Source organism: Oryctolagus cuniculus, chromosome 14, assembly GCF_964237555.1.
Source record: "Oryctolagus cuniculus chromosome 14, mOryCun1.1, whole genome shotgun sequence".
NCBI classification, from domain to species: Eukaryota; Metazoa; Chordata; class Mammalia; order Lagomorpha; family Leporidae; genus Oryctolagus; species Oryctolagus cuniculus.
The window spans coordinates 58689949-58701307 of NC_091445.1; positions in this window are offsets into that span (position 1 = coordinate 58689949).

An 11359-nucleotide genomic window follows, 5' to 3' on the forward strand; every position below is an offset into this window, starting at 1 on the left:
ATCGATTGGCTAGCCTAGCACTGGGCCCCAGTAACAGAGGGGAATGCTTAGAGTGGATTCTCATACTGGTTTCATTGACTATCACAAATATAGCAACATAGTATGCATTTTAAGTATTGGGCACTGCTAGAAAGTTTAGCTAAGTAATGAAACACATAGCCTGTCCCTGTAGTAGTCCCACTGAGAGGTCATTTATTTGTTCAAACACTGATCCCACATTTTCCCTCAGTATTTTTTCTCTAGGTGTAACCAAGACCAATTAGTGATCCATATAAAGATATCATTTATACATGCCTTACTTATTCCTATTATTCTTATATCCATGGTCATGGATCTTACTGTTTTTTGCTTTTTTTTTTTTTTTTTTTTTTTTTGACAGGCAGAGTGGACAGTGAGAGAGAGAGACAGAGAGAAAGGTCTTCCTTTGCCATTGGTTCACCCTCCAATGGCCGCCGCGGCCGGCGCGCTGCGGCCGGCGCACCGCGCTGATCCGATGGCAGGAGCCAGGAGCCAGGTGCTTTTCCTGGTCTCCCATGGGGTGCAGGGCCCAAGCACCTGGGCCATCCTCCACTGCACTCCTGGGCCACAGCAGAGAGCTGGCCTGGAAGAGGGGCAACCGGGACAGAATCTGGCGCCCCGACCGGGACTAGAACCCGGTGTGCCGGCGCCGCTAGGCGGAGGATTAGCCTAGTGAGCCGCAGCGCCGGCCCTGTTTTTTGCTTTTAACAGATAGAATTGACCTCAAAAGCTAACAATTTCTTGTCACTAGGAACATATAAAAAGTGATGTCTGAAGTTCTGACAGTCATTTTCTCTCTCCTTTTTTTTTAAGATTGTATTTTATTTATTTGAAAGAGTGACAGAGATAGAGGGGGGAGAGAGAGAGAGAGAGAGAGAGAGAGAGAGAGAGAGAGAGAGAATCTTCCATCTACTGATTTACTCCCCAAATGGCCACAACAGCTTGGGCTGGATCAGGCCAAGGCCAGGAGCCAGGGAGCTTCATCCAGGTCTGGCATGTGGGTACAGGGGCCCAAGTTCTTGGGCCATCTTCTGCTACCTTCCCAGGCCATTAGCAGGCAGCTGGATCAAAAGTGGAGCAGCCAAGACTTGTACAGCTCCCATATGGAATGTTGGTATTGCAGGCGGCAGCTTTACCCATTATGCCACAAAGAGGAATTATTTTTTAAAATAATTTATTTATTTACTGTTCTTTGTTTTTGTTTTCAAAGAGGGATTCTTTTTATTATTTAATAAATGTGAATTTACGAAGTACAACTTTTGTATTGTTGTGGCTTCCCCCCCAACCTCCCTCCCTCCCGCGGCCCTACCCTCTCCCACTCCCTCTCTCATCCCGCCCTTCATCGAGTTTCATTTTCAATCACCTTCATATACAGAAGATCAACATAGTATACACTAAGCAAGGATTTCAACAGGCTGCACTCACACAACCGCACAAGGTATAGGGTATTGTTCGACTAGTAGTGTTGTCTTTAAGTTTCATAGTAAAACACATTAAGGACAGAGATCCTACATGGGGAGCCTGTACTCAGTGACTCCCGTTGTTGATTTAACAATTGGCACTCTTATTTATGATGTCAGCAATCACTTGAGGCCCTTGCCATGAGCTGTCTAGGCTATGGAAGCCCCTTGAGTTCACCAACTCTGAACTTGTTTAGTCAAGGCAGTATCACAGTGGAGGTTCCTTCCTCCCTTCAGAGAAAGGCGCCTCCCTCCTTGATGGCCTGTTCCTTCTGCTGGGGTCTTGTTCACCAGGATCTTTCATTTAGGTTGTTTTTGCCACCATGTTATGGCTTTCCATGCCTGTGAGACTCCAAAGAGGATTTCTAAAAGTTAACTTTGGCCAGTGTCAGAGTCATCACAATGATTATATAGCCATTAAGAAGATGACTTTTGAAGGAGAAAATACTCATTTAGATGTATGTATAGCATATTTACTAGAAAGTAATTATAGTATTTTATAGTACATTAAGTCAGGAATAGCTAGTAAGAGGAGTTATGCTATTAATCTACTAAAATAGTATTTGTATATGTATGTATGTATTTGCTATTTTAAAATGCATTCTTCTATAAAAGGTGACATAGCATTTCAAATGAAAGTTGGATCTATGAATAGCTGTAGTACCAGGTTCAGAAAAGTCACCATAGGGTAAAAACGCTCAGCAGCTTGTATTTAAATGGCTTCCTATTAAATACATGCCTGTTATTCAGCACGTGTGACCTTATGCATACGTCATGGTTATTTATAACTACTCAAGTGGGAAGGCGTATTAAAGTTTTGGAATTACAAATTTACTTTTTATTTTCTTTCTTTTTTTTTTAAAGATTTGTTTATTTATTTGAAAGGCGGAGTTACAGAGAGGCAGAGAGAGAAAGAGAGAGGTCTTTCATCCACTGGTTCACTCCCCAGTTGGCTGCAATGACCGGAGATGAACCAATCTGAAGCCAGGAGTCAGGAGCTTTCTCTGGGTCTCCCACATGGGTGCAGGGGCCCAAGGACTTGGGCCATCTCCAGCTGCTTTCCCAGGCCACAGCAGAGAGCTGGATCGGAAGTAGAACAGCTGGAACTCAAACTGGTGCCCATTTGGGATGCTGGCACTGCAGGCAGTGGCTTTACGCACTGCAGCACAGCGCTGGCCCAACTTTTCCATATTGTACTCTGAAAGTTAATTTCTGAGAGCATACAGAAATATGAGAACCTGGAGTAACTTGTTTGGTAAAATAAAATTGTAGTGAGTGGATTTATTGGGAACAAATGTATTCCTTTCTTCTCCCTCTGTCTCCGCATTGAATCGTCCACTCTGGGATCCAGATGACCAGCGTTGCCTGTAGCTGTTGGCAGGGAATCTCACTCCCCTGGGTTTTGATTGCTGTTGAATCTGATTCAGTTATGTCCCTTGGCGGGCAGACCTGCTAACGCCAGGAGAAGGGGAACATATGGCACGCGCCAGTTCCTTCCTTCTCTGTCCCTAGGCCTAACTCTCCAGGGTCTCAGCAGGGAAGGAAACAAAGGAAATCACTTTTCTCATCTTCTTGAATGCCTGTGAAGCAAAGCTTTTCCCCTGCGACTTATTCTCCCTTTAGTGGTCTGAGGGATACAGCGCATGCCCTGTGGATATAGATGCTGCCTGTATACACTCTTCTTGGGGAGAGGGGTACTGCCCCATCTTAGTTTGGACTGCTATCAAAAACACCTCAGTCTGGGCTGCTTAAATAGGAAGCAGTGATTTCTCACGTTCCAGAGGGCATGGAGTCCAAGATCAAAGTGCCTGCAAATCTGGTGAGGGTGAACGCCCTAGTCTGCAGATGGCAATCTTCTTGTATGGAGGAGAGAGGGAGAGGGAGGGGGAGGGGGAGGGGGAGGGAAGAGAAGGGGGAGGGGAGGAGGAGAGGAAGAGGGAGAGGGAGAGAGGGAGAGGGAGAGGGAGAGGGTAGGGGAGGGGAAGGAGGAGAGGGAGGGGGAGGGGAAGGAGGAGAGGGAGGGGGAGAGGGAGAGGGAGGGAGGAAAGAGAAGGGGGAGGGGAGGAGGAGAGGAAGAGGGTAAGGGAGAGAGGGAGGAGGAGAGGGAGGGGGAGAGGGAGGGGAAGGTGGAAAGGGAGAGGGAGGGGGAGAGGGACAAGAAAGAGGTCTTCCATCCACTGGTTCACTCCCCGAATGGCTGCAACAGCCAGAGCTGTGCAGATCCGAAGCCAGGACCTGGGAGCCTCTTCTGGGTCTCCTACGTGGGTGCAGGGGTCAGAAGTGGGATCAGAAGTGCAGCAGCTGGGTCTCAAACCCGTGCCCATATGGGATGCCAGCACTGCAGATGGTGGCCTTACCCACTATGTCACAGTGCTGGCCCCTCCTGTCTCTTTTTATAAGAACATTAATCCCATTCATGAGGCCCCCCCCCATCATGATCTAATCACCTCCCAAAGGCCCCCACCTCCTAATACTATCATATGGGAAGACAGGATTTCAATATATGAATTGTGGGGAGACATGAACATTCAATCCGTAACAACCCCCATCACGTGGTACAAGAGAGTACCCTTCCACCTTTTAGAATCACTGCCTTGGAGGATGCTCAGGGTTCCTTCTCCTTTATTTTGACTTTTTTGAGTGGCCCAGATGACCTTCTCAGCCTTCCCATGATCTCTAGACATTCAGAGCTGGCTTGTCCTTTCATACCCAAATAGAATTGTTGGTGCTGCCATTCCACGGGCCACGCAACCTCCAGCATTCTTTCTAAGTTCTTCCAAACTTTGCTGGATGGAGTCATGTTCTTGTTTTTTTCCTTTCTCCTTTTTTTTTCTGGGGGTGGGGTGGGGTAAGTTCTGTTCTTCAAGTCCTTCCAGGCTGTGATTTTCTTCCCTGTTTTAGCCTGGATGCTAATCCAGAGGCCATTGGCCTCCCTCTGCACCTACTGTGTCCCTGGAACAAAACACTGCTCCTCTCTGTTTATTTCTTGTTTCCTCCTCTCTGTTTGCTACTGTTTAATGGTTGTCATTCTGTGTAGCGGCAGAAGCTTAATCTTAATCAATTCCAGGTCAGACTCATGATTCCTCCCATGCCCTCTTCCTCCTCTCCTAAATTCTGGACAAGAGTGGCATGGACTTTGACTAAGTCAGAGGAGCGGCAGGATTGGCAACCTGTCTAGGCTATTCTCTCCATTTGTCAGTGCTGCTGTTCACTGAAGAGCTCATCTTGTCTGGTTCTTGTTCTTCTCACTGCTTCTCTGTGGTATTTGTTGAGATGCCCATGTTCTGCCCACTCTATGCAGCTCGTGGCTGGTGGGCTCTCTTTGTCCTGACTGCAAGGCCCTCAGATCCGCTGTCAATGATATGCCTGTGTCACTCGTGGCCGGAGAGGAAGACATTCCCTGAGTCATGCAGCACCCTGGGCATCCAGGACTGCCTTACACCTGCTCTGACACTGCACAGACAAATGTACCCACGCCCTGTAGTTACAGAGGACCCCGAGAACTTCCCCACTGGAAAGCAAGGCACTAGTTTGCTTTGCTCTGACACCCCCAAGCCCTCTAGGTCGTTCCCTCTCCAGGGCTGGTCTGGGCACAGGAGCAGAGCTACTTCTCCATCACTAAGGAGGAGCTTGTCTTCTTTCTCTTCTGACCATTTCCTTCCACAGTGTCAAGAATTTCTAGAGGGTGATGTGGTGAGGATGAAGGAACTGGTATTGACTAATATATATTACTGCAAATCAATAATTTATGCCTGGAATGTGAATAGTTGTTAGTCAAAACTCATGAGACTGAGAGATCCTTGAAATAAAAGGGTTTATTGAGCTATCACAGAAGCTAGCCAGAAAAGGGCGAGGTCTTGGGACAAGTTCCTACAATGACCAGCAACAAGGCTAGATGGCAGTTGGAAATACATTTGCTGGACCTATAAGCCAAGAACATTTAACAAAAATGGGGGGAGTGGTGGTTTGGGGAGGGAAAGAGAGAGAGAGAAAGAGAGAGAGAGAGAGCGAGAGATAACTTCCAGCCATTACTTGAATCCCCTAATGGTTGCAATGGCCACGACTGGGCTAGGCTGAAGCCAGGGCCAGGAACTCAACCCAGGTCTCCCAAGTGAGTTTGCATGGACCCAACTACTTCAGTTATCACCTGCTCCCTCTCATGGTACACATTAGCAGGAAGCTGGAACTGAGAGTGAAGCCAAGAGTTGAATTCAGACACTCCAACAAGGGATGTGGGTGTCTTAACCAATAGGCCAAATGGCCGCCCATCAAGAGCATTTTTGCAGTGAACATTCAAGGAAAGAAATCCTAAGTTTTTAACATTGAATCTACATGGACAATAGAGCAGAGGATGGGATAACACTAAATGGGGAAGGTTTGGGGATGGGAGGATAGTTCATAAGAAGGACTTGTTGCTTCTGGAGTGGCTGGGGTTAGCAGGGTCAATGGCACCTGTGGTTCCAGTATAGGTTTTAACATTCAGGAATGTGCAGTCCTCTTCTGTTGGTTTGACCCTCAGCGTTTAACTCATTAACTCCCTTATCTTGTTCCTCCTCTATCCTCTGGCTCTTGTAATTAAATTTAGGACATCTCAAAAATTTTCTCTTACCATGGAATTGAGCCCCATTTTCACATATGAATTTTGAGAACACCGAAACTACATATTTGAAACAGCAAAAGAAAAGAAGAAAGTCAAAAACTAAAGAATGCGTCACATGTTTTTCCTATTGGATGCTATAGCTGAGAAGATGGGCAACGGTAGATAGGGCAATGGTTAGAAAACAGGAAGTAACAGAGACAAGAGCCACCTTGGGTACTTTTCAGTCACAATCTGCCACCTGAGCAAGTCTTTTTCCAGAGTGTGGAAGACGAAGGCAGGGGAGCCTATCACAGTGCAGCGCATCCAGGGACCAGTGGATGAGCTCCCCAGCCACACCCAGCCTTGCAGCTCCCTGGCTGGCCCCTTCTTAAACTCACTTCTCATTCCTGCTCCCCAATCCCTGCTCCCTGGGGTACCTAAAGATTCTCCACATTCAGCACATTTATTTGGCTTCTTTTTGTGTCACCTTCCTCAGGCCTGCAGTAGAGGGTGGGTGTCTTCCCCATCTAGAGATACCTCCTCTGAGTTTTCCTGTAAAGGGAGTCACACCCCAGCCTGCTCCACACAAATGCATGTGAATTCTGTCTCCCTCTTAGTTGAAAACAACTACAGCCCTATTTTTAAGTAAGTGTCTTCCTTCCTCTTTCAACCAAGTGTAAAAAATTATTCTTATTTCTCTGAATTACATGTACTTCTATTTAATAGACAGCACTTAGGACCAAGGATTTGCTAAGAGTTTCACAAAGTAACACACCCAAGAAAATTGGGCCAACTAAATTTGCATGCAAAGCACCAGGTTGCTGTTTCTAAAAATGCGTACCTCCTTCACAGTTCTCCACCTCTGAGGCTCTGAGAACTAAAACCCGAATCTATAGCAGGTGCACTGCTCAGGTCTCTCAGACACAGAATGTGAATGAAAACTTTTGTGAACAGGGAGAAGGGTAGCGACGCACTAATGGCCCTGGGTTTGCCCTGAAGGTCAAGTGGCTTCTTTAGGAGGTCATCGAGGGGTGCAGTCTCCCAAGACAGCAAGATGGCAGTGTCTATTTTCAAGGCCGCTTTTATTTCATGGTGATTAAGAGTTTCTAAAAAATGTTTTAAGAAATTAATTTTTTTGGTACTTAATCTTTAATAAGTCAAGTAGTGCCTGGAGGAAGAAGGTGTTGGCCAGGGATGCGTTCACATTGAGTGCTCAGATTTGACTCAGCTGCCTGTATTCTTTGCCTCTCCCCCTCATTACACATTGTACCTCTCCCCTCCAACTCGCCCAGAGAATGTGAAACTCTCTGTGCTATGATGGTGGAGTGGGTGGGCTCTGCAGTAATTGCTGCATATGTAGACTCAACCCATTGCCCTCCTCAGCCTTCTGCAACATTTGCAATTCTGAGCTTCTACAAGTTTCTATCCTCTGCTTTGCAAAGCCCTTACCTTATTGCTGACTGCTTTTCCTCTTCTTATTTCAGGATTCTGTACTACATATGTCCTTTGGTGTGGCAGCCACAAGAATGAGCCTTTTGATCTCCTGCTTTAAACAATGCTCTTGATAGAGGGCCTGTTGATCACTGCTGAGCACTCTTCTTCTTTTTAAAGATTTATTTATTTTTTTTGGAAGTCAGAGTTACAGGGAGAGGGAGAGGGAGAGAGAGAGAGAGAGAAAGCTATCTCTTATCTGCTGCAATGGCCAGTTGGACTGATCCAAAGCCAAGAGCCAGAAGCTTCTTCCAGGTTTCCCACATAGGTGCGGGGCCCAAGCACTTGGGCCATCTTCCTCTGCTTTCCCAGGTGCATTAGCAGGGAGCTGGATTGGAAATGGAGCAGCTAGAACTGGAACCAGCATCCATATGGGATGCTGGCACTGCAGGCGGCTTTACCTGCTATGCCATAGGGCAGGCTCTTGAGCACTGTTCTTATCAGGTGCTGCTCTGCCTCTTGGCATAATGTCCTCCCCTGCCTGTCAGCATGGTGTTCTCTCTTGCTGTCTATGAAGACCCAAGAGTTTACTTTTTTTTTCTTTAGAGATAGAGCGCACTCCCACCCACTGGTTCACACTCAAATGCCCACAATTTCTGGGACTGGGCTGAATTGAGCCAGAAACTGGGTAGCAGGAATCCCATGTAGGGCAGGAATCCAAGCAGCTGCACCATTACCTCCCAGGGTCTTCATTCGCAGGAAGCTGGAGTCAGGAGCTAGAAAGGGCATCAGACCAGATACTCCAGGAGTTTATTCTTGGTGGATGCTGGGAGCCTGCACACTTCCACAGCTGTGCCAAGAAGGAAGGTAGGCTCTTTATCCTGTGTTTAATGTAGACAAGTGGATCTCAAAGCCAGAGTGGCTTGGATCCCAGTGGCTTTGAGTTTGGAAGACTAGATCATCTTTTATTCCTAATGCTTACTTTGGACCCAGACAGAGAACTCAGCTGGGCTCTCAGATTGGAGAAGTCATTCAAATGGGAAATGACCTTTGGGAAGTTCCTTATCGCAGGCTACAGGGATGTTGGCTCTTTCTGTTGTGGATAAGTGGTAGGGAAAGTTGTCAGCGCTGCTCTAAACCATTCCCTTCTCCAGCCAGCACGCAGCTTTCCATGGCTTCCAGGTTCCAGCAGCCTAGTGAGCCTTGAGTTATGCCAGTATGGAAGTCCGACCAGACACCCACGCAGCAAGCTCGCCACAGCAGCCCGGAGTGCTTCTGTCCCCCAGGACACTTTGGTCATGTGGCCCTTTGTCGCTCCCCCTCTTCGTGGAGGAACGACACAGGACCCTGCGCTGTTCTTTTGTCTGCTTGGCCCTCCCCGGGTTTGCTGCTGGTTCTTCCCGGGTTGGCTACCGTCCCTTCCACCTCCGTGGAAGGGCGATTCCCCCTAGCCACTTTCCCCACTTCCGCGGGGGAGCGGCACACCTCCGGCCAGCTCTCTCAGGGGCTGCTCAGATGTTCCTCAGGTGTTCCTGGTGCATGTTGTCTCTCTCCTCCTTTATAGTCCTCTTCCACCAATCCCAACTCTGCTACCCACACGCCGAGTACGCTGCTCTCCTCCAATCAGGAGCAGGTCCTGCTGTTTATTGGTTGAACTGGAGGCAGCTGAGTAGAAGCTGTTTCCTCCTCTCCCAGCGCCATATTGTGGGAGAGCAGATGCGTAGAATAAGTCTTAATTCCAGTAACTTAGTCTAGTCCGAGTTGCTCCCAGTTGCTCCCCACCGCCCTTGTGTCCATGTGGGTGGTTCTCTAATTGCTTTTGGGTACATGCTCCAGGCTACCAAGCTACCAAGCTGAACCAGTGGTTACTGAGTATGTTACATCTTTTTAAATAATTTAACTTCATTTTTAACTTTCTCATTGAGGTATAGCTTATATACTATAAATTCACAAATCCTCAGATTTTACATCTATATACAGCCATGTAACTATCACCCAGACCAAGATAATTTCAGTAGCAGATTCTTTTTTTTTTTTTTTCCTTTTTCCTTATTTAACAGGTAGAGTTACAGACAGTGAAAGAGACAGAAAGGTCTTCCTTTTTCCATTGGCTCACCCTTCAAATGGCCGCTACTGCCGGAGCTACCCCAATCTGGAGCCAGGAGCCGGGTGCCTTTTCCTGGTCTCCCATGCAGGTGCTGGGGCCCAAGTACTTGGGCCATCCTCCACTGCCCTCCCGGGCCACAGCAGAGAGCTGGACTGGAAGAGGAGCAACTGGGACTAGAACCTGGCACCCATATGGGATGCTGGCTCCACAGGTGGAGGATTAGCCAAGTGAGCCATGGTGCCGGCCCCAAGTAGCAGATTCTTACTTGTCCCCAAGTGATGTCCTTCAGGGTATTCTGACCTACATGTTCCATAATTTCTTTTGCCTATATTTGAAGTTCATATAAAACAATATACATTGTTTTATTTAAAAAACTGGTCATCAGAGTGGTACTGCATGAAGTAAGAGGGGGATAAAACTTTTCCATTTTTCCTTGGTAGCAGTGTGAATAGGATAGTACATAAATCACTTCCTGTGTAACTCCAGGCAACTTTTACATTTTTTAAAGAGATTTATTTTATTTATTTGAAAGGCAGAGTGAGAGAGAGAGAGAGAGAGAGAGAGAGACGTCTTCTATCCACTGGTTCACTCCTGCAACTGCTGGAGCTGGGCCAGACCAAAGCCAGGAGCCAGGAGCCTCTTCCAGGTCTCCCACGCGGGTGCAGGGGCCCAAGCACCTGGTGCATCATTGGCTGCCTTTCCAGGAACATCAGCAGGAAGTTGGATGGGAAGCGGGGCAGCCAGGACTTGTATCTATGTTCTGATTTGGGATGTCGGAGTCGTCCTAAGAGGTGGCTTAACTTGCGGGACCACAATATGCCCTGAAAACTTATTCGTTTTAAAAACGATTTATTTAGGGCCCACTCTTGTGACAGAGCGGGTAAAGCTGCCACCTGCAATGTTGGCATCCCATATGGGTGCTGGTTCCTGTCTCCGGGGCTCCACTTCAGATCCAGCTCCCAGCTAATGGCCTGGGAAAAGCAGCAGAGTATGGCCCACGTGTTTAGGCCCCTGCATCCACGTGGGAGACTTGAATGAAGCTGCCATCTGGGGAGATACCCAGTGGTTGGAAATCTTTGTCTCTCTTTGTTTCTGCCTCTTCCCATCTCTATAACTCTGGATTTTCAAATGAGTAAATTAAGCTGCCTTTTTTTTTTTTTTTAAAGATCGATTTCCAACCACTTGTTCACTCCCCAAGTGGCCTAAAAATGGCCAACATAGGCCAGGCAGAAGCCAGGAGCCAGGGACTTCCTGGTCTCCCACCTGGACCATCTTTTGCTGCCTTCCCAGGCACATGAGCAGGAAGCTGAAGCTGAGACACCAGTGGAGCTGCAGGCAGCGGCTTACCCACTGTGCCCCCCCTCAACCCCCTTCTCACTCAGCGGTTGCTTGGTAAATCCTGGTTGAATAAATAGGCATTCAGCAAATACCCTATTCACCTGGTTCCCGCTTATGGTGCGGATCTTGCTGTGAACTTACGCCTCAGGACTTCCATTTAGGGTAAGTGCTGGTGGCCAGAGCTTCTGCAAAGGCTCCTTGCACTCTCCAGAACCAAAGGCTGACACTTTGGCTTCCTTCTTGCAGATAGGAGCCACGGCAGGGAGACAGGGTTAGGGTGGGGTGGGAGGAGCATCACTTTTGGGAAAACTGGTCAGAATGTTGATCTTTTCAGTACGCCCTCCCAATTCAATAGAACACACATTGAAGCAGTGGAAAGCTCAGTGCTTTCATGGGCCTCCGCATTCCCTCAAAGGTATCACCCAA